We start from the raw sequence: 6,000 nt of genomic DNA on the forward strand, positions 1-6,000 counted from the left end.
AGAACGAACAAGTCTTAAATTGTTGTGTCTTTTCAATTCAGTTAAAAACTGACTGAGATTTATTGAATCGATTCTTGTTAATAGTTCGTTAATCAAAAAGAGGGAAAAATCTTCCCGCAGTCCCTTTATTACGTACGTGCGATCATACCGTTTAAGATGTATTATCTTTAACCAAAAAAGTATCGGGAAAAGTATGCAAAAATTCTTTGAAGAAGAAAAAAGCTTTGTCAAAACAATAAGTTTGCGCCAAAAACGTATCGGCGAAAAGAACTGAAGTTCTGGTTACCACGAAGGTTTCCAACAAATATTCAAAAATGTTGTTTGTTTTTTATACTTGTTTGCGAAAATGTAATATTCTTGTCATAAAAATATCGGGAAGTGGTATTCAAAAATTTCCCTACGTTAGTTTCTCGAAAGAGAGAGTGTATGACTTTACTTTCTTAGCTGAAGAGACTTAACCAGGTAAGAAAAAGTAAAGCAATTTTTTCGATTAAATATTCACTTGACTTCTTATCCCAATTTTAAAGTTCCGATGAAAATCAAAGCAATTTTTCCAAGAAAATATGATCGCGCTTCTCTTTCACATTTCACTTGACTCAAAACCAATATGGTCACGGTTCTCTTTCACATTTTACTTGATTTCTTATTCGAATTTTTACATTAAAAAGCAAAGCAATCTTTGCGCGCTTCTTCTTCACACTCCACTTGACCTCTTATTACTCGTGTTTTACGGTTCAGATAAATAGCAAAGCAATTTTTTCAAGCAAATATGGTCCCGCTTCTATTTCACATTTGACGTGATTTCAAAGCAAATTTTTTCCAAGCGAATATGGTCCCTCCTGTCCTTCCTATTCTCATTCGAATATTACGGTACAAAAAGTGAACCAATTTTTCCCAGCAAATGTGGTCGCGCTTCTCTTTACACTCCGCTTGACTTCTAATTCCAATTTTACGGTTGAGATATTAGACCCAATTGGCAATCGCTTTATATTTATAAAATTTTTCGAAATCATTGTTTTAAGCAAAAATTGACTTCTCTAAAGCCATCGTATACTTTGCGGTTCAGTTACTTACAATGCACGTTTGCGCATACGCGCTTTGTTACGTTCCCAATGCTGCTGTGCAATGCTTGCAATACTTGCACAGCAAGTCATTTAATTTGTAATTTGTTTATTTGTATTTATAGACAAGATAGACCCAAAAAACCTATTGGTTCGGCATAAAATCTTACTACATATTTTTAACCGAAACATTTCCATAACTAAGTACGAAGCAAATTTTACTTTATCTCTCTAGCTCAAGGTATCTGTAATATTTCGATACCCTCTTTATGGAGCGATTTGTTAAGACACTCCATATCCTATTGGCCTTTTCCCAACCAATGACATTCCTTCGCCAAGTTTCGAAAATTCAATTCACGCAGTTTTACCATTGTAACTATCATGTTGTACCACTGCGCGGTACTTATGCGGATGAAATTTTTTTCCTGCCAGGATAATAAATGCACTTTATTTTAACGGTAAAAATTTCTCGGATCTCTTTAATGTGATCCTGGTGTATACGGGCTGCGTTCAGCATTATCGGTGACAGTACTAGCTCGCTAATCGTTTCAAATCAGTTGAAGTACTCTTGACAGAATTGGCCCTTTGAACGGATAAGGCTTTTCATAACATTCCAAGTTGACGCTGAGTTTGAAAGAGATTTGTTCCCATCAAAAAGCAACACATGAAACTTGGATCTTAGAATGCGTTGGCAATAACGTAACCCAGCCGCACTACAACTACACATTGGTACTTTCTAAAAAGAATAGAGATTCTTATTAGAAGGAGATTTTTATGAATTAGTTCCGGGAATTATTGATCGACGCTTGCATAGGAAACGGTAAAGGAAAGATCCATTCACTCATTCATTGGGCAGTGCTTCATTACTCAATGGACAAATCAAAGTCATCAGATTTACTTATTCTCTTTCTAGTTATAGCATCCGGGTGCGACCCTGGATTCGATAACATTTTTACAATTTCACTTTTGGAAAAAGTTCACCTTGATTCACCTTGGATACAATTTTAAGATCTTAATTTAGGAAAAGATAGAAAATTGATAGTTTCCTCGAAGTTAAATTAATTCGAATTGTTGATCTTTTCTGGATCCAATTTTTTGTTAAGTTTCCTTTACTAATTGTCCAAAACATAATAATTGTCGCATTGCTTTATAGGCCAATGGTATTACTATTTACTAATTGCATAAACTTGGTTGTTAATACTACACAAGTTGTATAGTTGATCCCAACTGTCGTAAACAAATGGAAAATGAGTTAAAAGGCAAGAAACAAGGCGCGCCATCTCTTTTAGTCGGAAACGAAACCATTGCTTTGCTCCTTCCTTTATCTGGTTTAACAATACAAGGTCATGAAATTCCCTTTTTCCGATCCCGTTAAGTAGTTGGAAGTTTTACTGGATGAAAAGCTAATGTTTCACACGCACATTCTACACATATCAAAAACACAAGGCACAACAATGCCATTAAAATTCTATATCCATTAATAAATAGAAATTCTATACTTGAGTACCGTATTATTTACAAAAGAAAAAAAAATAAAAAATTCATATTTAATTGTCGCTGAATATATCCGACAACATTCTTATAAATCAACGTTACAACCTATTTTAGGAGCCATTGCAAGGCTTTTATTTGCAGATTTCCATTCCTTACGTACATTGCATGAATTCCAATATTCGTTTATTTGTTTGTGTTTCTAACGATATAGAATGGAGCGAATATGTAATGTAAGACTCTTTAATAATTAATTTACACTTTCTGCAATAAAACTAAAATAGTAAAAAGCTCGATGGTTAAAAGAGCGTCGTGTTTTTTTTAGTTTGGGGAAAAAGAAATCCATTATTTTTTCGGTAGATGGCTGCACTGGTAGATTTCTCGTAAAGTATCGATCAAACAATTTCAGATTTATGCTCGCTGGAAAGGTGACATTTCGCAGTAAAAAAAATTCTTTTGCTGTTTTTTGTTTGGTGCATTCAGTTGTAAGTTACAGCGTGTTAAAAATGGAAATGAGCAAAGAGAAAATTCGGTACATTTTACAGTTTTTCTTTGACAAAGGCGAAAATGCAAGCCAGGCGGCTAAAATTGTGAATGGTGTTTATGGTTCCGATACTGTAACAGCCAATTATGTGCAGTTTTGGTTTCGTAGATTCCGTTCAGGAATTTTTGATGTTAAAGATGCACCTCGCAAAGGTAGGCCGGTCGTCGAAAATGTCGATAAAATCGAAGAATTGATCGAAGTTGACCGGCATGTTAGCAGCCGTAACATCGCCCAGGAGCTAAAAATCGACCATAAAACAGTTTTAAACCATTTACACAAAGCTGAATTCAAAAAGAAGCTCGACTGTCAACAACTGGACCGTTTGAAGATAGCGATTGACCAGAAAGGGCCAGAATTGGCCAACAGGAGAGGTGTCGTGTTCCACCAGGACAACGCTAGGCCACACACATCTGCAGTGACTCGTCAGAAACTTCGGGAGCTTGGTTGGGAAATTTTAATGCATCCGCCATACAGTCCGGACTTGGCACCAAGCGATTATCATCTTTTTCTTGCATTGCAAAATTTCTTTAATGATAAAAAATTGGAATCTAGGGAGGATTGTGAAAATCGACTACTAGAGTTTTTTGCAAATAGAGACCAGGACTTCTATGAGAGAGGCATTTTGAAGTTACCTTTAAAATGGCAACAAATCATACAACAAAACGGTGCATATTTGACCCAAATCGGACAATCCGAAGCATGTTAAATAAAGTCCTAAAGTTCATATAAAAATAATGGATTTCTTTTTACCCATACTAATATTAACTTATACCGAATACTTAGCATAAAGTTACTTTGGGTCTAATAACTAATCCCAATTGTAACTTAGCCAATATAATCCCTATTGGAGTCTAACGGAAAGTTTCCTTGGCCCTAACGCTAATCTCAATGGTAACTTGGCAAAAAGTTTGCTTGAGCCCAATACAAACCCAATTGGAGCCTAGCAAAAAGTTTATTTGGACCCAATATAATCCCTATTCGAACCTAACAGAAAGATTTCCTTGGGCCTAACGCTAATCTCAATGGTAACTTGGCAAAAAGTTCCCTTGATCCCAATATAATCTAATTAGACCCAATATAATCGCAATTGGCGCGTAATGATAAATTTACTTTGGCCTAATGCAAATCGCAATTGGAGCCTAGCAAGAAGTTTGCTTGGGCCCAATATAATCCCAACTGGAGCCTAGCAAAAAATTTCCTTCGGCCTAATACTAATCGCAATTACGTGGTTATGCTCATTGTTAATAAAGAATGAAATTAAATTTTTCGTATATTTTCGTTAAGCAGTGACTTCTTATTAAAATTCCTTCTTAATGCTGCAGAATTTTTTAAAAAAACAAACCCTGGGTAAGTTTAGATGAAATAATTTTTGGGAAATTTTCAAATATGCATTTATCTATTATATATATACCATACAAGTTGCTTTCATTTTTGACAGTAAACATTTGTTTTGGAAAAACTGTCCATAAATTATTTCAACATTGAGTAAGTAAATTATTGCAAAAACAATACAAAGCAAAAAAAAAAAAAAAATGTAATGAAATATAAACAAAAACGTTTATAAAATTTGCTCTGCGTATAGTTGCATATACAAGTCGTATGTATATCTGATCGTAAGCTATAATATATGCATATAAATCCCTGACAGTTAATCAGTCTCTTTTTTTTTTTTGTGTTTTGTTTTTACTACCTATTGTTCTCTATCTTCAGAGACTTCGATAATAGAATCAATTACAAAGTTGAATATCTTGGTAGTAATTATTGCTAAAGCGTCGTGTATCCAATAAGCATGAGAGAAATGAAGAAATGAAGATAACGAAGGCACGACGTTTTGCTTTCAATTAAATAAACTGTATATATGTATCTGTGCATACATATATCTATAGATATAGATGTATATATATATATATATATATATATATGTATATATATATGTTCGTGTAATTCGTATAATTTGTGTTTATAGATGCAAAATAATTTTAATATAAATTAAATAAAATATTCAAAGCATATGAAAAGAATTTATCATCAAAATAATAATAACATAATTAACTTTCTTTCCCTTCATCGTTTAAATTTCTCCAATTATTTCGTTATCTCATTTTCATGAAGAATTTATTAGAAAAATATTTAAACGCATATGTATAGGCATTTGTTTAACGATATTGTTATTAACTGGTGGGGAAGAGCGAGATTGAAATGATATAACTTCGCTCTCTATTGGAAAATTTTAAAAATAAACCCAATAAAAAAATTTATTGAAAATTTTAATGATTTTCAAAATTCAACTCAATTCATATCCTATTTGAGTTACGAGAAAGCTTAGCTTGGTTTAAATCCGACTCTCTTGTTTGATAACAATAAATAGGGAGTTGCTTTTCACGGATGATCGTTCGACAATTTGACTCTTGAGGAATACACTTTAAGAGGGAAAAATAGAAAAAACGCCAAAAACTCCTTACGTAAGAAATGCATTCCAATCTACGCTAAATCATCGTCGATTCTCAACTCTGCAACACTCCAACATACGTTGTACGCTAAGCTAATCGTCCTCTAACTTAAACGACAGCTTTCGAACACTCCCAACCCTACAAACATTCCAAGAAAGAGCAACAAAACTAACTTTATAGTCATGGACGTCCTCCTTTGCCCTACAGTACTATTATCGGGGAAGTTGTCTATGTATATAAAATTTGGTTAGAATCCAAAAAAAAAATGCGCAAAAACGAATTCGAGCAGAGCATAAACTAAGAACTTTTCGCAAGTACTTCTCGAGATTGTTATCATCATCAGAGCTTACAATTTTGCCAACCCTTTGCCAATTTTCAAGTTAATTATAATTATTACCGATACTTTTTTGACTAAATGTTTTAAATATGCTTGCAAAACATTTGAATACAATTT

General features: G+C 33.5%; 1 protein-coding gene across 3 annotated transcripts in view; it reads right to left on the reverse strand.

Annotated features, from left to right (window-relative positions):
* The window catches only part of LOC119636116, a 40,698-nt gene that overhangs the window by 17,618 nt on the left and 17,080 nt on the right, over window positions 1-6,000 (reverse strand). The window lies entirely within an intron of this gene.

This window comes from Glossina fuscipes, unplaced genomic scaffold (genome assembly GCF_014805625.2).
Source record: "Glossina fuscipes isolate IAEA_lab_2018 unplaced genomic scaffold, Yale_Gfus_2 28, whole genome shotgun sequence".
In the NCBI taxonomy this organism is placed as follows: Eukaryota; Metazoa; Arthropoda; class Insecta; order Diptera; family Glossinidae; genus Glossina; species Glossina fuscipes.